The 24,918-nt window shown below is 37.8% G+C and overlaps 1 protein-coding gene and 1 long non-coding RNA gene across 6 annotated transcripts in view; one reads left to right on the top strand and one right to left on the bottom strand.

Moving 5' to 3' along the window:
* Positions 1 to 376: 376 nt before the first annotated feature.
* LOC120426353 (uncharacterized) lies at positions 377 to 2,956 on the bottom strand. Its single transcript, XR_005606686.2, has 3 exons — positions 2,504 to 2,956; positions 931 to 2,445; positions 377 to 872 (listed from the first exon to the last, which is right to left on the bottom strand). It is a non-coding gene; the product is annotated as an uncharacterized LOC120426353 (long non-coding RNA).
* Positions 2,957 to 15,729: 12,773 nt separating this feature from the next.
* Positions 15,730 to 24,918, top strand: part of LOC120426346 (cytohesin-1-like) — a 72,611-nt gene continuing 63,422 nt past the window's right edge. For 2 of the 5 annotated variants that reach the window (XM_039591107.2, XM_052708620.1), the window contains exon 1: positions 15,730 to 16,172. The gene's annotated coding sequence lies outside the window, so the exon portion shown is untranslated. The remainder of the gene's footprint in view (positions 16,173 to 24,918) is intronic. The other 3 variants (XM_039591108.2, XM_039591109.2, XM_052708619.1) reach the window with 3 other exon arrangements.

Raw genomic sequence — 24,918 nt, 5'->3', positions numbered from 1 at the left:
GAACTTCTTTTACTACCGTCAGTGGGGGTGACTATGGGTCAAAAAACGATACACCTATCGTAATTTCTTAGTAACAAAAACAATTTAAATAGCATCGAAAATATTTCAACGTAGATTTTTTCTTAGATATTTTTCTAACATATTCCCAAAATATGGGGGATTGATAAACACTACCTTAAATGCCAATAGTTTGAAAATTGACCCGATTTTACCCCTTAGAGGGGGTGACATTGGGTCAAATGAAACTAAAAAGACGCTCAAATACAACGATATGGAGCAATTCCAGCTCAAATCAGGAATTTTGTTACAATAAAAAGGGAATCGGAATGACATCCCAGCTGCTCTCTAGAGCTCAAAAAGAAAGGCAAACCCGTGATCTAGTTTTCATGTGTATTCAAACATATCGAACGTGTTGGTGTTTGTGTGTGTGTTTGTTCGTACAACTCTTCCTTCCCTCTTCTTCAAACTTCCCCTGTGCTCTTCTCCTTTTCCCGCGCTCCGCGCGCCTTTTCGGCTACTAGCCCTTTTCTTTTTCCTTCTTCTTCTTCCTTCTTTTTCTTTTCCCCGCTCTACTCACTTCTCCTCCTCCGCAAGACCTTGCCAGGATCCCCTTCGATCGCCAGCCGCTGCGCCGGCGTCCGCCGCCTCGCGGCGATGTTTTTTCTCCGCCATCACCGACCGCCCTGCTGCCGCTGCCCACGACAACTGCCCCGGCCGTTTGCCCTGATCCCGGCCGCGTTGAAGTCCTGGCTGTCTCGTGCGATTCTCGCCCGCATTTTGACCGCCATCTTGTTGTTCCCGCAGACCGTACGCAGACGATGAGATTCCGGCTTCGAAGTTCCTGGGCGGTTCGAGTACGCACAAAAAAGGCCCTAATCAAAGCAGCGTTAATGGCACATCCAAAACGAGATCTTTTCGCCTCCAACTCACCCTGTTCGGGGCCTTCTACCGTCCCGACGATGATGTGTGTGTGTGCGTTATCGGAACGAAGTCGATTCGGACTGGAGTCGGCTGCGGTGGCTTAGTTTTTGCGCCGAACGTGTGCGTCTGGGCACAATCCTTTTTTCCACCCGAAGGCGCACGACAGCAGCACGACTTGACGGCGGGGCGACCACTTTTCACGGGACAGAACACACGCGCACGCGGTCAGCGTGAATCACCGAGTGGAACCTCGTCCACCGCACGACCGTTCTTCACGTTGGCGTCCACCGAATGACTCTCCCTTTTTTCAGCGGAAGTGAGCGCGCACAGTCAAGGCAAGCTTTGTTTTCAAGCAAGCAAAGTTTGACGTTTGCGTGGTAGCGGGGGGTGATTTACAATTTTCGCACAGACTTTTCGCATCAAAATATACAGACTAAACATAATTGCTACACAACCCTGCCATTTGGGAAGAATTTTCCGTGTGGGATGGCAGTCCCACACGGAAAATTCTCAAAACAACTTCCGCCAGAAGCTCGCTGGAGACCGCCTGACCCGTGACCTATGCCACATACTTAAACTACCAAAAACTCAAAACAAACTAAGTGTGGAAGCCCAAGGCTCCCCAGATCATGTTGATCGAAACATAACGGTACTAAACGATACACAGCAGCGCAATCTGCTCAGACAGGTGGTCAGATGGTCATCTCCTGCATGACCCAAAACGTCTCCAGCTTACTCCCACAATGGCTGCCTCTCCTACGAGCCTGACAACCAATTGCCTACAACTGGCTTCAACCCCTTACTGTTACCGCCTTGCGTTTTTTTTTTGTTTTCTTCTTGTTCACAGCCTACTCCCACTGCTGTCATAGCTTGTCTACAGTAGCAACTCAAAAGCACACACACTTAACAGAAACTAACTACATTTCCAGATTGGGTTCGTTTTGTTGGGCGCCATGTTACAATAAAAAGGGAATCGCAATGACATCCCAGCTGCTCTCTAGAGCTCAAAAAGAAAGGCAAACCCGTGATCTAGTTTTCATGTGTATTCAAACATATCGAACGTGTTGGTGTTTGTGTGTGTGTTTGTTCGTACAACTCTTCCTTCCCTCTTCTTCAAACTTCCCCTGTGCTCTTCTCCTTTTCCCGCGCTCCGCGCGCCTTTTCGGCTACTAGCCCTTTTCTTTTTCCTTCTTCTTCTTCCTTCTTTTTCTTTTCCCCGCTCTACTCACTTCTCCTCCTCCGCAAGACCTTGCCAGGATCCCCTTCGATCGCCAGCCGCTGCGCCGGCGTCCGCCGCCTCGCGGCGATGTTTTTTCTCCGCCATCACCGACCGCCCTGCTGCCGCTGCCCACGACAACTGCCCCGGCCGTTTGCCCTGATCCCGGCCGCGTTGAAGTCCTGGCTGTCTCGTGCGATTCTCGCCCGCATTTTGACCGCCATCTTGTTGTTCCCGCAGACCGTACGCAGACGATGAGATTCCGGCTTCGAAGTTCCTGGGCGGTTCGAGTACGCACAAAAAAGGCCCTAATCAAAGCAGCGTTAATGGCACATCCAAAACGAGATCTTTTCGCCTCCAACTCACCCTGTTCGGGGCCTTCTACCGTCCCGACGATGATGTGTGTGTGTGCGTTATCGGAACGAAGTCGATTCGGACTGGAGTCGGCTGCGGTGGCTTAGTTTTTGCGCCGAACGTGTGCGTCTGGGCACAATCCTTTTTTCCACCCGAAGGCGCACGACAGCAGCACGACTTGACGGCGGGGCGACCACTTTTCACGGGACAGAACACACGCGCACGCGGTCAGCGTGTATCACCGAGTGGAACCTCGTCCACCGCACGACCGTTCTTCACGTTGGCGTCCACCGAATGACTCTCCCTTTTTTCAGCGGAAGTGAGCGCGCACAGTCAAGGCAAGCTTTGTTTTCAAGCAAGCAAAGTTTGACGTTTGCGTGGTAGCGGGGGGTGATTTACAATTTTCGCACAGACTTTTCGCATCAAAATATACAGACTAAACATAATTGCTACAATTTTTCTGGTACTTTTGTGCCCGACCCTCTCCGATTTCAATGAAACTTTGTAGACATGTTATCCTAGACCTATATAAGCCATTTTTGTGTATATGGAGCCAATAGTACTTGAAAACAACATTTGAGAAGGGTGTAAGGTAAGGTAAACATTTTTGTATTGTGCAATTTAAAAATTACTGTATCTCGAAGCCGTTGCGTCGTATCAAAAAGTGGTCAAAAACAAACTTGTAGGAAATTGGACGAGCTTTCTGAAAAAATACACTGAAACAAAAATACACGCCACTTATATGAGATTTTTTGATTTTTAAGTCTAAAACTTAAATTTAATGGTGATGTCACGGTTTTTTTTTGTTCAAAACTTTTGAGGAAATAGCCTAAGATGTTATCAAAAGACTGACGAAAAATGCAGGATGGTATGTCTCTTCTAAAAAAATTCAAAAATCATTTACTAAAACTGTTTTTTTGAAAAGGGGTCTAAACGTCGAAATTTTCAAAAACCGAATCGATTCCCTAGACAATTTTACATAAAAGTCTCCATATTGACCATTGTCCTATGTCCAATTCTTGGGAAGATATAGCGGTTTTAAAAAATAAAAATTTTGAAAAATGGGTTTTTTGGGTGGTATTTGGCAATTTCTATATGACAGACTTGGTTTTTCAGTCTGGTAAATATTTTTACCTTTCCGGCTCGTCCAATTTCGCATAAGTTTGTCTTTGACAGCATTTCAATTGAATGTAAGGGCTTACAGATATATAGGTCTAGGATAACAAAGTTTCATTGAAATCGGAGAGGGTCGGGCACAAAATTACCAGAAAAATTCCTGATTTGAGCTGGAATTGCTCTATGGTAAAAACAAGTTTTTCTTCACTGATAATCAACATTACACACTGTTCAGTTCACTTTTACACACTTGCTTGGGATTTTTCAGTTCAAGTATGATTACACGAAAGTGTGTGAAAGTGAACTGAAAAAAGTGTAATGCTGTTTACCAGTGTTGTTCGAGGGAATCGTATTGACATGCTACAATGTTTGAAGTGGAGATTTTCAAACATTTTGGGTAGTTTTGGAGCAATTTTAACAAAAATACAGTAGTTGTTCGGTAACTGGGCTGAGAACGTAGCCCAGTCATCGAATGCTGTTCGCTAACTGGGCTGAACGAAAAATAACGAGGGGACTACCGATGCATAATATTTATTTGATAAAATATAAAAATAAAAGTTACTCAAATTTGTTAACAATGATTACTTTTCATATTTCTTTAATTGTGACTTGAAATTACATAATAGTTTGAAAAAAGTTTTTTTATTTGTTGACCATGATTTTTGCATCCATTAACCCCTCGGTGATTTCGGTTTGTTTTGGTTTTTTGACGTTTGTCTGCTTTTTAACTGGGCTACGGCCCAGTTATCGAGCGCCCAGTTAAAAAGCAGCCCAGTTAAACAACGCCCAGTTACCGAACAACTACTGTATTAGAAAAATGATTTTTCTAGAGGCCAAAAACGTACCCCAACTTTAGACATCTGCCAAAATATGTAACAGGATTTGTTCTAGGAACGAGTTTTTTTCAACGAAGTCATCTTAAGATGTCCCCTACACAACCCTTTTAACAGAATTCAGTTTCATTGAGAATAACATGAGAAATGCTAAAATCCGTAAAAATCACTTTGACCCAATCTCACCCCCACTGACGGTATCTGAAGCTAAAATCTCGACGTTTTCCAATAAATAACACGCATCTAGATAGTTGACATATGAGTAACGGGATATGGCACCGATTTCAAAACTATTTTCTAAGTTTATTTTGGTGAAAAATACTTTTTTTTTATTTTAAGTACAGTCCATACTCAATTATCCAAATTTGGAAGAAAATCACCTCGGAAAAAAATCCAAAATAGTTCTATGACTGGCCCTTAAAGCTGTTAATGAAATATTAGATAAATAAATTTAGAGTCTAGATTAAAAAAAAAATAGATCAAACTTTCACATATTAAAAAAAAGAATTGAGAACATCTGTTGTTTTTTGCTTGAGCAATGTTTTTGTTTTAAATTCAAACATCCTTTATGTTTGAATTTTTTTTATCATTTCCATATTGATGTTTTCAGAATCAATAATTAAACTGTAAACTCAAACTAGAAGACATAATCATAAAAAAATGGATTGTTGTACAGAATAATTCTTCTATTGATTTTCTTACAGTGCTTCAATTTTTATTTTTTTGTTTAGAGGCATTTTATTCAAATTGTTCAAAACGGAAAATGGGAGAATTTTTTAAACTTTTTTAGTGTTTTTTTCGATGAAAAATACGTTTTTTTCAGAATTCTGAGTACGCCATCATATCGGGCGTCTAATTTTACATAAAAGTCCCTTTGACACAAAATTTCTATCTCATCACCGTTTCAAGCTGCAAATTATTGAAAAACACCTCTGTTTTCGCATGTTCAAAAATGGAAGGGGTCGTACCGCCCCTCCGTCACGAGATATCAAAAAATGGACCTCGGATTCGTGATCAGGAACAAAAGTTACCCCTTAGGACAAAGTTTCACGTAAATCGAAGAGAGGTCGGGGCAACTGCTGTGTGAGTTGGCGGAGAATTATTCCAATACTAAGGTATTTAGGAAACTAATGATTGCAAAACAATTGGATAAGTGTAGGTATATTGCATTTTATAACACTTTTTTTCATTCAAATGTTAAAACCATGGCTCGTAAATTCATTTTTTGCAATTCCGTCGTGAAAATACTTACTTTTCCTGTCATTCTTGAACGACGAAATAGCCTACTTTTCTGTACCAAAAATAACAGAATCGAATAGCAACACTTTTCAAAATAAATGCTGAAAAGTTCTACTTTTCAGCACTGAAATGGATGCTGAAAAGTTGAACTTTTCAGCACATGTTATATCCTATAGGAAAAGTTAAACTTTTCAACATTTGTTTTGATTTAAATGATTCATTGAATCAATGCATGACCATTTGTCTTATAATTCTGTTCAAAGGGTGTTTTTCGGAAATGCAAAAAACGTTGTATGGAACTCGTTGCAAAACTTGATTTTTTCATCACTTGTCGTATTTATCCAACTCGGTGAACCTCGTTGGATAAATGTACGACTCGTGCTGAAAAAATCCTCTTTTTGCACCTAGTTGCATAAAAATATAAAAATTTAAATAACAAGCCATAATCTTCACATTTAAATGAAAAAATTGTTTTAAAATGCATTTTACACTAGTTCAGTTGTTTTGCAATTATTAGTTTTCAAAAAATCAAAGATCTGACAAAAACAAAAATTGTATCGAAATCGATAAGATTTTTTAATAAACCCAAACATGCTAAAAATGATTTTAAACGCAGGAGAATGTATTTAAATTTGATTTCAGTTGGTTGTACTTGAATTTTCATTAAAATTTTTAAGTTTATTGTAAAAATATTTTTTTTGCCCCCTGATTTTTCGGGCCAATTTTGAAAGGGGGGGGGGGGGGGGGGTGACAAATGCTTTTAAAAATATTTGTACCAGCCTAAGAGTGTTTTTTGTTTTGTAAAGATGATTTGAATTTAAATTTGATTTAAATAAATTATATGATATCTCGGGACCATACATAAACCACGTGGACACCACGTGTCTATCTTTCAACTAAACTTCAACATCAAACCATCTATTAAAACATTTTTAAAACCTTTTTCTTAAATAATAAAAAATCACTTGCATCTCAAAACAGGATGGATATTTTCAGAAAAAAAAATCTTTTCTGTTGTGAATAATCTTTACCTTAACCAAATTAGTTTTTCTAACCTTTTAAAAAACATGATTATTTTTTATAGACATCTTTATTTTGCTGATTTTGCATCACCCTAACGTTAAATATTGAGCACGTCGGAAGGATAAATAAATACACTTTCCCTGGCTCACAGTATATCCGTACTTCAAAGCCCGGAAAACAGCTCGCAACCCACCATCACCTCACTGAAAAACCAACTCCGATAGAAGAAGCCCCCCGTTTTCCGGGATATTTACAGTCACCGCGTCTTCAGCCAGGAGGACGGGAAAACAAGCGAAACCATCTCACTTTTCCTTTTCCACCGAAATGCCTTTATTGGCGAATAAAACTTTCACACCCGAGAGCTTTTTCCTCGTGGCGTTTGTTCCGGTTGGAGGTCCAGTGGGTGGTTTGGAGGATGGTCCAACCCGGAAGGTTCAGGAGGTTTATTACCAAACACAAACGAACAAACGAACGAGGTGCAGAGAGGGTTACTTTTGCGTCTTGGGTTTCGGTTGAGCGGACCAGAGCAATACTGCTGCGAAAGGGTCTCTTGGCTTGGAGTAGGTATAGTCTGTCGGAACCGAGAGGACATTCGATACGGCGGAACCGGTGCAGCTTTTCATGCTCTCACACGGCTCTCAGTTTCTTCACCTTACGCGACTGCCTGACTGGCGGACTGACTGTTGTTATTACTGGTTGTTGGATGTTGGAGGAACTTGGAGCTGCGATTCACGTTTTCCTTCCTGGTGATCACTTTCCGGGAACGATTCCGTTCCGTGGAACGATGAGAAATTTTGTCGATTTAATTGATTTACAATTTCAATTTGCATTTTGAATGAAGAGCAGATTATTTATGCAATTGGATTTATTATCAAGCTTTTCTTACAGCACTCCGATATTTAAATTTCTATATTAGATTGATTTATAAATGTTGAGTGCGTTTTACTTTTACTCAATACTTTTTGTGCTCTCATATATCTATGATATTTCGTCGTATGGTATTCCCTTACTAATTTAGTCATGGTTTTCGATAAGGCTTGGAATTGTTAGAACCGAAGGCTGGGTTTTCGTTACTAATCATGTCAGAATTAAAAATTATCCTATTTGAAAAAAAAACTCTTGGTGAAATCGAATTCTTATTTATTGTAAATGAATAAAACACTTAAATATCAATCGAAGATGACATAAGATTTTGAAACAGGAAAATTGATGTTTTCTAAGTCTGACCCAAAAAACCCACAATTTTCTAATGTCGATATCTCAGCAACTGATGGTCCGATTTTCAATGTTAAAATATGAAACATTCGTAAAAAAAATCAATCTTTTCGGAAACAAAACTTAAAAATATAATAATCAAGAATAACATTTCAAAATGGCCAAACATTCAATATTATCACAGCAACCAATGCAGCCCATTGTAAAATATCGCAGGAAAGTCTGCGTACTTAGGACGAAAGATATCAACGCGGTGCAGCGCAGAATCACAGCATTTCCTCCCTGAAACCGTGTGAGAAAATCATGTAATAATCCACGTAAGAATTTTGCGTTCACAGCTCTAAATAAAAAATGACAGCAAACTATGCATTTTTGCATTATATTATGATAGGCTTTGCAATGGCCAAATTTGTAAAATAATGGCTTTTTGCACTTACATCCAGACATGCATCCGCTCTAACTGCTCTTTTAGAAGAACTTGTTTGGCATTTCACGTAGGAGATACCCTGCATGTTGTGCCAGTGATTAGAATACGCTAATTACGCTCGTCTTTTAGGCTTCCGAAGACCCTGAGAGATTATTTTGAAACCCAACCGAGATATAGGTTAAGAACTCTTAATTACACTCAAAGAGTTTTTAAGAAGTTCTTCTTGAGAGCTTAAGAGAACATTTACATGAACATATAGCTAAAATCGGGTTTTCCAATGAACCAATGTTTTCTACACATTATTCAAGCCAAAATCAAGAGAAGTTCCGTCTACTTACTTTTCCTGTCATTCTCGAACGTCAAAACAGCTTTCTTTTCTCTACCAAAAATTACAGAATCAAATAGAAACACTTTTCAAAACAAACGAGGTTCACCGAGTTGGATAAATACGACAAGTGCTGAAAAAATCAAGGTTTGCAACGAGTTCCATACCACATTTTTTGCATTTCTGGAAAACACCCATTGAGTGAAATTATAAGTCGAATGTTCATGTATTTTGTCAATAAATCGTTTAAATCAATTTTTTTTGAAAAGTATTACTTAGACCGAGCCACGTAGCCCAGTGGTAACGCTTCCGCCTCGTAAGCGGTAGATCGGGGTTCAAATCCCAGCTCGGACCAACACAACTGGTGATCTTTTCCCTTCTGGAATCGATTGCTTAGTAAAGGGAAGGTAGTGTATCGTCACAAACTGGACCTTATCACGACACCTTAGGGAGGCGACCTATGGAATGTTAACATTAACCCTAAAACATGTTAACATTAAGTTGAGAATGAAACTGCCACTGAATCCGCTTTGTAAATGCCGGCCCCGATACTCTTCAAGGGTGTTCCCCTCAGGAACTGGGAAAGATTTACTTTTTTTTTATTACTTTTCAAAACTAGTGCTGAAAAGTTCAACTTTTCAGCATCTATTTCAGTGCTCAAAAGTAGAACTTTTCAGCATTTGTTTTGAAATGTGTTTCTATTTGATTCTGTTATTTTTAGTAGATAAAAGTAGGCTGTTTCGTCACGCGAGAATGACAGGAAAAGTAGGAAGTTTCAAGACGGAATTGCAAAAAATACCATTTCCTGTCATTCTAGAGCACCGAAACGGCCTACTTTTCTCTACCAAAAATAACAGAATGGAACATTAATACCTTTCAATCCAGGGCTGGACAGTTCTACTTTTTAGCACTGAAATGGGTGCTGAAAAGTTGAACTTTTTAGCACTTGTGTCGAAAAGTAACATTTTTCAACATTTTTTTGTTTTGGATGGGTAATTTACTTAACACGTGGATGTTTGACATAAATTTACATTCCAAAATCGTTTTTCGGAATCGCAAAAAATGTTGTAAGCAACTTGTTGCAAAACCTGATTTTTCCTGCTGAAAAAAACTGCTTTTTGCAACCTGTTGCATAAACTACTACAGTGGACTCTCTGGCTGTCGATCTTCTCGATATAAATATTGCTCCTGCTGTCAATAATTTTGTCAATCCCTTCAAATAGATTGCTTTGATTGTTCGTTTTATAATTTGATAACTCCCGCTCTCGACGGCCCCTTCAATGTCAACAACGAGAGAGTCCACTGTATTTTTATATACAGCCGTTTTCTACAAAAAATTGTAACCTTTTCTTTGAGACTGACTTAAAGTCAATTAAATGGGTGATTCTGCCGTCGGCGTGCCTTCCGAGGATTAGTGCTATGCAAAGGATGATTTTTATTCGTTACTGTTTGGTGTCGAAAAATAATTGCTAAAACAAGTTTTTTTAGATAAAATCATTTTTTTTTTTTTGCAATGTTTTAAATTTTAACGCTCCGTTTCTGCAAAGTGGCGCTCTATTCTACTTCCACGACTTCCTTTTGGCGTGGCGCGCTCGTGTTCTTGTTCCGTGCCCTGTTGGACATTTTTCCTCCCGCAGCAGCAGTTGTAGTGGGTATTCTGCTCCGACACGTTAAACAACGTGAGTCCTCGGCCAATGCTCCTCCGGTTGATCTTTTCTTCCGCAATTCTTCGCACATTTTACTCTTTTCTCATTCTCTACAAAGAAACTCTGCAACCCCCGGCATCAAAACATAACACCCCCGTCGTCGTGGAGCAGTGGGGTTTTTTGAGAGAGCGAGAAGAAGAGAAAGGGTGAGAGAGAGGATGAATCCCACTGGGAGGGGTCGCAAGAGAGTGGATGAATGGGGCTGCTGGGAGCATGTTTTTGTTCGGTTTGTTTGTTTGTGTTTTCCCACATGAAAGCTTTAAACTGAACTGGACTTTTTTTTATAAATAGAGGATTTTGATACAATTTTGTCAACTTATTAATATTTTGATAAATTGGACACATATGACAAAACTTTTAGCATACTAAAATCCACAAAGTTCATGCTAATAATTTCAAATAAGCAAATTCAATTCAATTAAATTCAATTTGTTTTGCTTATTAAGGGAAATATCATTTCAGAATGTTTAATACTACTGAGTGTTGTTTTTGAAGATTCTTTATTCTGATGATGGGTGAAGTTTATCCTTTCTTCGTATAACGCATTAGTTTTTCCCTAGAATCCGTAGAAGATGCTTCTATATGTTGAATGTATATTAGAAAGTGTTCTGTTGTGCATTGCTGATGTGGAAGACGTAATACAAAAGTGGAAAGATTTGCAAGATACATAAATAAACCACATCAATAAGACATCCTAACAGCATGCTGCACCGTCTAGACCACGCCAGGATGAACGACCTTCAACACGTGGTTTTTCAAAGTTTGAGAACATATTTGCAAAGCTTAGCAAAAGCAAAAGCAAATCCACCAACATTCTATAAATCTTCAAAAAGCAAACACCAAAGAGCATCCCACGAGAGCTGCCAAAAATAGCATTCCAAAGCTTATCGGTAAACATAGACACATGACGTCACTTTTTAGTTGCTTCCGCGCGCGCCAATTGATGACGACTTGGCGACTTTTGCCGGCCCTTCATGTGGTGGAGGCCGGCTCTCACTCTCGCAGAGGGGTGTTTCGTTTTTTTTTTGTGCGGGTGTCTCTCCCAACTTGATGGTCCGCTCACACAAGTGTATTATGATAATCACGCCGTTGTCATTGTAGGACACAAGTCTGTCATTCATCGGTGGTGTTGTTGTCTTCTTTCTCTCGGTGAAGAGTAGAAGAAGGTCGGTTGTATGCGTCGCAAAGAGCATTTTTTATGGTGGGGTGGTTCTTACCTTTTATTTTAAAAATTTTAGTCGATTCAAAGAAATTATTTTTTTTAAAGGAAATCGTGTGTTTTTTACATTGCTAATTTGATCAACTCTCGCTGGACTAAAATTCTTACATTTTTGAGGAAATAATTTGTTAACTTTGGAATTTGTGACTTACTAAAGATAAAACTAGGGCTGTGGAGTCGGGTCATATTTCAAGCGACCAACTCTGGCTCCGGATTTCCACAAATCGTTGACTCTGGCTGCGACTCTGACTCCGGCCTACCAACTCTAGCCGACTCCGACTCCGACTCCGACTCCAGCTTTCCAAAATTTGTTGACTCCGGCTCCGACTCCGACTCCGACACCAAATCTGTATTTTAAATATTAAAAAACGCATTTTCAGCACAACAATTTTCTGAGTAAATTGGAATTTTGTTGTTTGAAAAATTGGAACATTTTATTTAACTACCTTAAATTTTCATTCATTTTTTTATGTTAATAAGCTAGCTACACTAATTTTCAATTGTGTTTTTTTTCAGCAATTTTTCATTTGCTGAAAATTGCAGTAGTGCTGTTTTCAGTAAATGTTACTGAATTCAGTAATGAGAAATAGGTGTGCAGTAACTATCAAAGATCAAAGAGTTTTGAAATAAACAATTTTCAAAGTAACTATTTTTTTAATTTTTTTTTTTTGAATTTATTTGTGAAGACGTACATGGACATTGTGTGATCCAGCCCAGTGCACACTATAAACTTACAAATCAAGAGAAAATTGTAGTATTTGAAAAATAAATTAAATTATATCAATTGTATCACCCCGAAAAAATAGACTTGTTCAACGATATTATTTAAGGATCAACTTTAAGAGTTTTGTAGAGAAATTGTAAACATTGGGGTAATCGATATATCTAATAAATTCAATGACTCGTATATGCAAAGTTGCATATGCGAGGCATAAGAGCGCCGGTTTAACTGTATTTCAAAATTAGTTGCAACTTATTTTCGATATTTTTGTTAGCTTGAAATGTTTTCAGCACGACACTTTGATTTGTTTTATTTACATACAAAATGAGCATGTTACGTTCCAGGTAGAAGATTGATATAATAGTTGATAATGTTTTAAAAAACATAATAATTTTTTGTTAAATACTGATAGTGAGCTTTCCAATCATAATAAAAATGCTTCGAAAACATCATGGTATCTGATAAATATCTTGAACCAAAAAATAAATTAAACAAAAAAATGTCAACGCAGTGTACGCAATTCAATAAAATCAACCTGAATTATATCAAACATTGAACAATAAATAAGTTCGTAAATTATACTAAATTTTTTTGACAACTCCGACACCAGCTCCGACTCCGGCTCTATCAGAAATTTTCGACTCCGGCTCCGACTCCGACTCCAGCTCATACAATTTAGCCGACTCCGACTCCGACTCCAGGTCCCCAAAAAGACCTGACTCCACCGACTCCGGCTCCGACTCCGACTCCACAGCCCTGGATAAAACTGTGAAAGTTTCACAACTTACAAAAAATTATATGATGATATATCGCTTATAACTAGCGCGCATTCATAATGTTCTTAAAATAGACTGCAATTAGCTGAATCTGTCCCGCCCGTGTGGATCAATCGGACCGCGCACAATCCAGAGGTCCCGCGGCGGGCGCTCTAAAAATTCTTTGTGTAAATATGGGTATCCGGCGCCGTCGCTCCGTGCCGTACTCAAACACTTAGGAGCCCAGGGCGGCGAAGTCCTTGTAGTTAAAAGAAAGACACTAGTGGTTGGTACTAGCAATGGTGGCCGACAGCTATAAAGTCAACTTCGTTTTTTTTTAGCTGAATCTGTCTTCTTTCAATACTTTGTAAAAAAAAATACTTTGTAAATAAATAAAAATGTAAAGTTATCTTTGACGACTAATATCGCTGAGAGTGTATTTACATGGATATTTGTCGAGTATGATTTTCACAAGGTTTTGATCAGCTTTAAAAGTAATCTCAACCCACACAAAACATTTTGCTTTGTTCCATCCTTTTTTTATTGGGAAAATTTCTGGGTGTTTCTAAAAGAGTTGTTGTTGTTCATTGGATTTTGATGACTTTAACCAAAATATGGTCATCAAGCGAACATTTCTATTCAATAAGGAGGCGAAGAATTGAACGATTGGTTTGATAGTTACACACTACGAAAAAAACGTGTAATTTTCCGTTAAATTAGATGCACATAATTGGAGCACCAAATAAGATGTAAAATTACGTCAAATTCTAAATTGCACGATCCAACCCGCCAATCGAAGCCGTGTAAAATTACATTTAACGCAATTTTGGTGGGACGATATTCTTATTGGAAATGACAGTTTCTTATAAGACGAACAAACACATGTTTAGCTTGACCAAAATCGTTTTTTTATTTGACCTCATTATAATTAAATACACATTTTGTTTATTCACAACTACAACCATTCTTTCTGGCAGTTTTCCTTATTTGTTTGAAATCACTGTTTTTTTATTGCGTCCATTCACCAGATATTGTTGGCCGCCTTGCTGAAAGTAACCTGCTGTTCATAGGAATCTGCTGCAAACTTAACAGCTACACCACACCGCGCACTTTTCACTGAATCTTCCACTTTTCGAGACACTGATTTTTTGACCGGATAGTCCGCTTTGAAAACTGCAGAACCACGCCGTCCAGAACTTGGTTCCTGGTTTCCTGCTTTCTGGAAATTGTCTGAAAAAAAGTAAACAAAGCACCGCCTGTAATGAGAACCCGAGTTAGTTGAGGTTTAATCGATCCGATTTTTACGTAAATATAGTATATTTACCTTTGCTTACCGCTTGTAAATGTTCCTGATAGTCGTTTAATGCTAGTTCCGACAAAACATTGTCAAAAATTGAAGAGAAAATCTCCAGTCACAGTTCCTTCCACGATTTTCAATATGGCTGTCACATTTTTGCACAACGCATTTGACAAACGTGGAACGAAAAAAGTGCGTGATATTCTGTTTTATCTGATGTAATATTACATCTTAAAACACGCTCTAGTTATGTGCATCAAATTTAATGTAATATTAGGTTAAACTATATGCTTTATTACATTTCGCATAAAGCAATCTTTGGCAAAGGCATGACAGTGTAAATTTGGCCTAATTGCGGCAAAACAAACATAATTTTACATCAAATTCTCATTTACATGCACAAATTTTACGTCAAATGAGCGCTTCCATTGAATGTAATATTCCAAATTTTTTAGTGTGTATGCATTTTTTTACAATTTAAATGATAATGGTATCATTCTAAAGTAAAAATGTGAAAATGTTCCAAAATTTCTAAGTATTGAGGAAAATTTTATTTTTGTGAGAAAAAAAAATGCGGTGTGGAACATTGCAATTTCATAAAAGTTCAAAATATTTTCAAATAATGCCAAATAAGCTAAATCATCTTTAATGTTTATTAGTCGAATTTATAGGAAATTATCTAATCTTTTTGAAAGAGTCAAAAATTGCTATCCACACGGAGAAAAAAGAGTTCCCAAAATCGTGAACAAGCGTTCATGAAAATGGGAACCTCGAACAAAGTGTTCAAATTTCATGGTACGTTTTTCAAAATCGTACCATGGGATTTGAACACTTTGTTCGAGGTTCCCATTTTCATGAACGCTTGTTCACGATTTTGGGAACTCTTTTTTCTCCGTGCATGGGCCTCTCAATTTCTGTCTAAACCCCACCCTAATCCCACCTCAGCTGGTGTGTCTGCGATATTAGTGATATCTACAAGAAACGGTGGTGGTGCAAGAGCGCTCGGTTCTCTCACTTCTCTTGTCCTCCCTGATACACTTCGTCACCATCGCGTGTTCACGCTGCATTAGGGTGGTATTTTCCGAGTTTCTTAGTCCGTATTTGATCACGCCAAGTTCAATGTGTTTTGGTTTCTTCTCTCCCTCTCGTGCTTTTTTAAATATACGGTTTCTTTTGCCTGCTCTCAGATATTGGCTGGTGCTGGTGGTGTTCTTCCTCCTCTATACTCTTCTACACATGCCGGAACGTCGTGTTCGGAGAGAGAGAGGAAACACAGTGTGTATTGGTCGGGGAGCGGCTTTCCTGGTGTTATTGTCGTCACCAAACCCAGTCAGCCAGCCAGAGGGTAGTACAAGCTCAGTTTTTTCATAATTCGCGAGTTAGAAGGTCGCACAAGCTGTTCGCGCGCGCGTCGCAGTAGAACGTGATTCGAGCACTTCTCGTGGGGTTTTTTTTCGCTGTTTTTCGTGTAGTTGTTCGAGGATCACCTGCCCGACGACGGTGTCTTGCGTCAAAGAACTGGTGTGCTTCCTTAGCCGGTTTGTGCCTTTGGAGTGGATTTCTTGGAGTGTTTTTTTTTTGGGTGGATTATCCAAACTTGGAATTCGTCGTCATACGCCCACGTGCCCACTACTTGTTTGTGATTGAAAAAAAAGTCAAGGAAGAAGAGAGAAGAGCCTGCTTTTTTGTTGTTGTTTTTGTGAGGCATGATGAATTGAGGAAATGGAAATACACATTTCACACGGATTCATCGGCTGATGGAGATGCTTATCGGAGCGAAGGAGCCAGCTTCTAGCTTCTAGGAGGTGATGATGATGAAGATGAAGTGCTACCTCGAGAATAGTAGTTGTACATACTAGTGCCAGTGCGCAGTTTTAATCAACGGATGTATTGTGTGCAGCACAGCAGCAGAGCAGAATCATCAATTTGTCGTCGTCATCGTCGACGACTTTGTCACAGTTCAATTCCGCATTCGATTCTTTGTGTGTTTGGGGACGAATTGTGTGTGTGTCATAAAATAAAACAAAATACAAAATCCTCATAAAATATTGATCTGTTTTGGTCGGTGCACAACACCACAGCAACAACGGAAGAACCCTTGAAGAAGATTTGTTTCAATTGCCAGTGGTGCAGTCAAAGTCAGTGATGTCGTCGGGTCCAATTGAGTTAAGCGGTTCCCTTGAACCGCTCCGTCGAGAGAGAGAGAGAGAGTGCTCTAAACAACAGCCGCGTAGAAAGTGCGAAAATATTTGTGGCTCCCAGGCCCCGTGCTAAAATTACTCAGCCGCCGCCACAGCACAGAGCACACACGGTCTACACTGAATTTGCGAGAACAAGCTGCGAACGAGGTGGTGTGGTGAGTCATGTGCACTCACATGGCGCAAAAGGCCGATAAAGATTATCAATTTCGCTTAACTCACATATTTTGCGCGCACAGGCTGACACTCGTGGATTTTGGTGGTGGAAGGGGAGAGCGGTGTACGGTGGGATTTGGGGCGTTGGATAACTGTTTTTTTAGCAAAACAAATTGTATGGACAGTAGGGATGCGGATTTTGTTATCCGGATAAATTTCAAATCAGGTCAAACAAAAGGAAATCATCCATAATTCAAATCTATTTTCATTCAGAACGGTCAGAAAGTATCGTCTATTGTACGGATATTTTAAGATTACGCGGACACTTTTTTGAAAATGTCCGGACAGTTCAATCCATCTTTATAAAAGACGAACCCGGTTCTCTAATAGATAGGCATGTAATCAACAACAAGTTATTTTGAAAATTAATGATTTTTAAGTTGATTACACCTCAAGTTATCAAGTTTATAACAATTCTCAGTAGTTTAGGGTAAACAGTTTAGAGTATAAAAGTAGTTTAGGACTTGGCAAAATTTCACTTCGAATAATCGAAACTTCGGATAATCGAATCACAAAAAAAAATGTTTTTCGTTGTCTATGTATTGATTGTTGTGCTTAAGAATAACCCCTAAACTACTCAAAAGTGATTTAGAAATTATAAATCCAAGATGAAGGCCAATATGGCGGATATAAAATATTAACAAAATGCATTTTTGCCTTCCTCACTTTACTGAGGAAAGGCTATAAAATCACTCGAAAAACGAACTTTTTAGTTAGACCTCATAGACCTACCTTCATTTGTACATATCGACTCAGAATCACCAGCTGAGCAAATGTCTGTGTGTTTGGCTGTATGTAGACATGTGTACTAAATCAATGTCACTGGAATATCTTGTCACAGGCACAACCGATTTTGGCCGGAATGGTTTTAATCGATCCGTCTTAACGTCCCCTACGTTGCTATTTAAATTCATGCAGTTTTATCATGTACCGTAAAACGGGGTGACTTTGATAGCCGGGGTGACTTTGATAGGTTTGCGATTATTCCCCAAAATGAAGAGTACAATTAAAATACGTAAGGAATGGTTCAGAAACATACTGACCGTGGTAGAGAAGTGTTCAAAGTACCTCATGAAGAACTTTTCATAAATTTTTAAAAAGTTTATAAAGTTAGTTAACTATAGTTAAGAAAATGTGGATGAAAGTCATTATTTTAAACTTCTCAAAGTGTCATGATTTTCTCAATGAACATGATTTTTAATCGGAAAACGGAATGCATTTTCGGATTCTTTGGACAATTTTCCACTAGGAGAAGGTTTAATAAGTTTGTAAATAATAAATAATATGTGTTTTTGAATCACAATTTAAAAAAATCTCCAAATTTATAGGCAAATTCAGTTGAACAAATTTCATGTAAAATGTGAAAACTTGTGATTCGTGCTTCGAATTCAGTATAAAATGCAATATAAATCGATAATTTTATAAACAAAACTATTTTTAACAAATTTCAGACAAAATTCCGACTTTTTAACAATTTTACCTAAAATTTATATGTATTTTGTTAAAAAGCTTATAAACTTAGTTAACTTAATATAAACATTGATTTTTTTTCTTACAAACTATATCAGCTACTTTAGTGATGGTACATTTAACGTACAAATAAAGTTTGAACATCTTAAATATGATTTTAACAAGAAAAACTATGACTATCAAAGTCACCCCGGAATTAAAACCAAGAATTTTTAACGTAACTATTTTTCTAAACACTATTGAAAAAACTTTTTTCCCAAAATAGTGCATGGACTTTGTGTGGCCTACCCCAGTACATGTTTTAAAAATAATAATCTTGAGAAAAACCTTACCTGTTGGAAAATATTCTAAAAACAAATTGAAATCCTATCAAAGTCACCCCGGTTTACGGTATTTAAAAAGTTATGTTAAAAAAACTAATCCATATTAAATTAAAATCATGGTAAAAAGGGTGGTTTTTTCATGAAACCCTCACATGTAACATATTTTTAGAACGCATATGAGAAGACCTTTCTTGTGGATTAAGAATTTTCAAGATCTGACTTACCTATCTAAAATTACAAGTAGTTTAAAAAATGGTCTGAATTTACATAACCTCAAATGGTCCCGTCTGATCGCCTCGAAAAAAAGCCTTGTAGAGGGATGCCATTTTCCTGAAAGGCGGTGTCTGTGTAATCTTGACAAAAAGTCTGTTTTTTTTTACTCGTCACTTATTTTTATTAGGATCTCTTAGGTGCTGCGATCTCGTTAGGGGAGATCCATAAACCATGTGGATACTTTAAGGGATTGTCACTCTATTAATGAAAGGAAGGCACCAACCACCTAAAGGTGGATTAAGTTTCGTTTTTTTTTAGCATTGATTTTTTGGACTAATTTTTCATAAATTTTGAAAAATATCAGCAACGGCCTTATTTCGTTTATTTTTTTCTTGTTTTTCATAAAAAAAGTTCTTTGTCAAAATCTTTAGTATTTTATCTTAGTATTGTTTTTTAAAAAAGCAAAATTTCAAAATCGGGTTTCGTGTTATATTTTGTGAGTTTTCACCTCAAATTTCGGCCAATTTGGTCTATCCTAGAGGTGGGCAAAAAAAGAGTGAGCCGCTCAAAGAGCCGATTCGCTAAAAAGAGCGAACGAACCATGGCTCACAAAAAAATGAGCCGCGATTCTTTTTGAAACGCAGGTCTTTTGAAAAACCGTGCCATAATGAAATAATTATTAAACTTATTATGCCTTTTTTTAATTAATATTAAAATTCATTGGATTTCCAACAAATTGTAGCATACATTTTTTTCTGAGAATTGCAAATGTATTTTTTTTAATGCACATAATCAAATTTGTCAGAATTGTGTATACGGTGTGCATTTTGTACATAATGTTATTGAATGTTTGGCCCTTTTGAAATGTTAGTCTTTGTTTGAAAATTTTGAAAATATTTTTTTCGAAAAGATCGGAAAATTTCACAAATGTTTCATATTTTAACATTGAAAATCGGACCATTAGTTGCTGAGATATCGACATTGGAAAATGGTGTGTTGTTTGGGTGGGACTTAGAAAACATCAATTTTCCTGTTATTAAACCTTTGCATGGCAATATCTCAGCAACTAAGAGTCGTATCAACAAAGTTCAAAAATGCAAAATATAGAGAGAGCTTTTCAAAAATATTTTTTTCAAGATTGGGCAAACATGTGCACTAATTTTAAAAAATGAATAACTGCGACTATTTCCAAAAAAGTTACCTAAAAATGGATTTAACTTGAAAATGGTGCACTTTATCAAAATTTTACTAAAGTACTTTTTGATTGCAAATTCAATTTTAAATCGAAAAATGAAGTTGAAAAACCACGACCAATTTTTCGATTTTTTGAAAAAAATCAGTATTGATTCAAAAATTCATAACTCGTTCAAAGATTTTGTGCACAACCTGGAAATTTCTGAAAAGTTGGCATTTGATGTCCTCTAAAACAGCGATTCTCAACGGGGGTACCGGGCCTACTTGATTTACATGGTAGGGGGTACCAGCCTAGAAGAAGGTTGAGAATCGCTGCTCTAAAACATATAAAAAAATAGTGTTTTTTTGCAAATCAAGTTTTAGTGACAAAACGTTAGATAAAAAATCACATTTTTTTTACCGTTCATCATTTTTTTTAAGTGTAGTCCATATCCATACCTACAACTTTGCGAAGACACCAAATCGATCAAAAAATTCCTTCAAAAGATACAGATTTTTGAATTTTCATACATCATTTTTGTATGGCCAGCTGCCAAATTTGTATGGAAAATTATATGGACAAACTTATGATCCAAAATGGCTTCTTTGGGCATACCGAAGGCACCAAAAAAGTTTCAGTCGGATTAAAAAATACAAAAAAATCGAATGACCGAAATCTGAGAGAATTCCTCAAATGCTTAAATTGGAAAATTTCGCTGTAAAACTACTAAGTAGCCATACTTCCTCTTGCCCGATTAAACTTTGGCATTTATAGGCTTTTTTAGATTAAATCAGAATGTAGAAAAGAGTTGGCAGAATATTTTTTCAAAATAAAATATCAGAATTTGCTTAATTTCGGTAGAAATTAACGCAATTTCGTTAAAATTAATAACAATATTCTTCAAAATCCTAGATCCAACTTTGGGTGCTCTCTTCATCCAATTATTTGAAGGTTTATGCTATCCTATCTCAAAATATCGTGTTATGTAAATTCGGTGTCCTTGTCTTTATGAAATTTTTAAGATTTTGGTTGATAAAGTCGAAATGTGGACAACTCTCCCATATTATTTTTGCTGTTCCGAAATCGGCATACCGCATTTCTCAATTTAACAGTCGGTCGTTGTTTATACAAAAATCATCACATCACGTCATCACCGCACGTCCCATCCCTGCTTCCCTCATCTGCCTGGCCAGCCAGAGTGCTCTGGAGAACGAAAACATTCTCTTTTTTGCCTGCTGGTGTCTCGAAATTCGCTTTTCTGTGACATCGCAGTCGTGAGCTGAGACAGGCCATCTGATCTGAGGATGATGATGATGAAGACGTCCAAACAAACAAGCTCCGTCCATTTAACTCGTAAAAACTAACTCGTGCGATATCTAATGCGAAAATTGCTTTATTTTCCACTTGTTAGCGGGCGCGTCGGGGAAGGTTGTTTCAACGTTTGGGTGTGATACTTTGTTTTTATACACATTTTTTTCGAAGCAGCAGCAATTTCTGGGAGTTTGTTATTTGCATAAAACGATTTTGATGGTACAATCTCTCGCAAAAGTGAATCAAAGTGGAGGAATTTAGAGTGAATATATCTCTTATACAATGATGTTCAAAAGGGTAAACAAACTTCCTTCATTACACGAAACATTCATATTAGTATGCAAGAGACGTTATCGAGCAGCAGCTTCTTGAATATGCATATTGCTGCGTGTCTGATGGTTTTGGTTTATTTTAAGCTCCACCGGACCAGGACGATTGAAACGTCAACAAACCTTCCAGAGATAGAGGCAGAGGAAGAGGAGGTTAAACCAACCAGTAGCTGCATCTATTTACAGATATGTATGATCAATTAATCTTCTTTGTTCACTCGCAGCCGGTTGGAAAAGTTTGGAATTGCCTCTTAAAATAATAATCTTCACGCACACAATTTGGTTGTTTATTATGCAGGTCTCGGGAAGAGAAATGAAAAAAAAAAACCTCGTACAACTGATGAAGTGAAAACATTGCTCGGCCATTTGTCTTTCGTTTGGGAGAAATTGTTTATTGTTGCTCAAATAACCTCCAAAATAAAATTGCTTCAGGAAAATTTGAAATCGAATTATAAAATCTTGATACAGTTGATAACACAAATCGACATTTTTGAAGTTGGTAAATGCTTCAATTACATAAATGTATGGTAGATTTGGGCTCTCTGAATACGCTCCAATCGACAGAATTAAATTTAAGTGATTTTTGAACTCGACAATAAAAAATCGTGATTGTTATATCTCAAGAGTCGACTATCCGGAGTGAATTTTTTCCGAGACCTTCGGATAATCTAGTCTGGACTGTAGTCCCCACCAACTAGAAGAAGATTAAATAAATAATAAATTAAATGACCCCTAAACTACTATAAAGTGATTTAGATTTTTTAAATCCAAGATGGTGGCCAAATTGGCCAAAAAGTAAGAAAAAAAAATGTCCCATACAAATCTTCAGATAATCGAGGCTTCGGATAATCGAGTCTGGACTGTATTGTACATAGTTAAAGAAATTCTTATTCCAAAACTGCCGAACTATTTCTTTTTAATTTTATGGGTTATTTTGCCTTTTATTTGTTTTTTTTCTTCTTTATTTTATACTTATTTTTTTTTGATTGCAAATCGTCAGGAATCTTTTTAACACTAACTGTAATCTTTTGTTTTTATGTTAATTCAATCATATGTATCATATGTTACGGATATTTCGGGTTGGTGGCAGGGTTGCCAAATGGCACCAGATCGTAATGAGGATGTCAAATTTGAGTTCCTGAGCAAAAATCAGTGTTGTTTTACATATCGGAAAGTACACTTGTGAAATTACCGAAAATGGTCCAAAAAAAAAAATGGTCCATCGGAACCATTTTACGGATATTCCGGGTTGATGGCAGGCTGGCCAAATGGCACCAGATCATACTGAGGATGTCAAATTTGAATTTCTGAGCCAAAATCAGGTCTTGGAGCAAATTTGGATGGTTTTTTCTGAAGAATTTATGATAATAATCATGATTTGTAGACTGGGTTGCATACCCGGACAAAAACCTACCCCACTAGGTTCCTGAATATCTCCGTGGCCAAGTGACCGATTCCGGATTTCTTTGTAGATTCTGAAAAAGAGATTTTTCCGGTTCTTTTGAGGGGTGAACGAACTTATTTGGTCAAAACGAGGCCAAAGATACAGCATTTTTAAGGGTTTTTTTTGGTATCTCGCATCGACGTTTTGACTGTAAGGGTTAAGAAATTTATGATAATTTATGAAATTTAACCGGCTCCGTGGCTTAATGGTTACGGCTTCTGCCTTACAAGCAGGAGGTTCAGGGGTCAAATCCCGGCCGGTACCTCTGAAATTTGGAATCAGGAATTTGAACTTTCAATATGAACAAAAACGAAAATGAATCAGGTGGGATTCGAACTCACACCTCTGGATTGGTGGTCTGGGACGCTGAGCAGTCGATCATCAGAAGGTTTACACTCTAGTAGTGAATTTGTTCCGTAGTGTTGAAACATGTTATCTTCTCATATTAAATACGCGCTGATCCCTGATTTGCCTGACGGGGTTGGAAGTCTAGATATAGATCGAGTTTCCTTCAGATGCTTGCTTCTATGTTTAGGCGGGGCCGAACAATGCCCAGCGACCTCGGAATTGGACCGCAAGAAGCTCTGTCATTCTGAAATGGGTCGTTGGAAGCAGCGCGAGGGCTATCACCACCTAATACCCGGGACTGAAATAATTTGTATCAGCATTCGGCATATACAAAGTCTGATATAAACTATACTTTCCCATAATATCGCTACCGGTTAGCGGGTATTGGATTGGACCACACACACACACACACACACAAGGGTTAAGAAATTTATGATATTTTTAATTGTTTATTTTAAAAACGCTTGAGCTTTTAAACTACCTACGGCGTTAATCTATTAAAAATACATGTTTGAGATCCAGTTACTTCATAGTTTATTTATTGTCATTGTTTTTATGATTTTTTTGAATAATTTAAATAGAACGTTATAGCTCGGATTTGTATAAGAGAACCAAAATTTTTAAATACTGAGAAAAATCTTCTTTTTGTGCTATCAGCTTCTTCCAAAATTCCTTCTTTTATCTTCAATAAGTCAAATCTTTGTCTTAAAATTTATTCAAACCAGTTTCGATTGGCGCAAAAACTCAACCATAAGAAAAAAAAAAAAAAAAACAGAAATTTAAAGCAAACACCACGTCGGAACAACGAATCCATTTGATCCTGTTGTGGTGGCTCAGTCAATCTTTCGTGTTTACATCTCACGACAGCCAGAGCAAGCGTTTGCATGTTCAACTGCAATAACGAAATGTATTGATGTATAGAAATCCAATTTTGAACTGCAGAAGAACGGAAAAAGCTACATTTCCTGTTTGACTCGAATTGAAACCAACAAGAGCCAAAGAAACAACAATCGTCGTCGCTCGTAGATCGAAATATTCCGATCAGATCGATTTTCGAAACAATTTCGAGGCGCGTTTGTCCAAATGTAAAACTAAAGCCACAGATGAAGAGAGAAAGATGTTATCGCACGTCTTCTTCTTCTTCTTCTCCTATGACTAGTTCAGTCCAGGCTCTAGAATCTTGTCCTTTTTGGTGATGATTCCTGTAGATTGGGCCGCAGGGTGTGTAAAACATGTGTTCGCTCGAACGACCAGGGTGTCACCCCAAATGGCAAACACACCACACGTTTTTGCTGTTTTACGATATGCCGTTTGTCGCATGTGGTGCCATCGTCGTTGTTCAAGATATAACATATATACTCGTCGTCGTCGTCGTCGCAGATTGTCGTGCATGCACCGCACTGATAAGAGAACAGTCAGCCCGGGTTTCCTGTGTTGGCAAGAGTCCCCGCCGGACGATATGGTTTGTGTTTTTTTTTTGTCTTTTCCCACTGTCGACGACGTTGCTTTCTTATCTCGGCGTGCG

The sequence above is a fragment of the Culex pipiens genome, chromosome 2, assembly GCF_016801865.2.
Source record: "Culex pipiens pallens isolate TS chromosome 2, TS_CPP_V2, whole genome shotgun sequence".
Lineage (NCBI taxonomy): Eukaryota > Metazoa > Arthropoda > Insecta > Diptera > Culicidae > Culex > Culex pipiens.
Note: the sequence above shows the minus strand (reverse complement) of the source record. Positions and strands in the feature narration are given on the sequence as shown.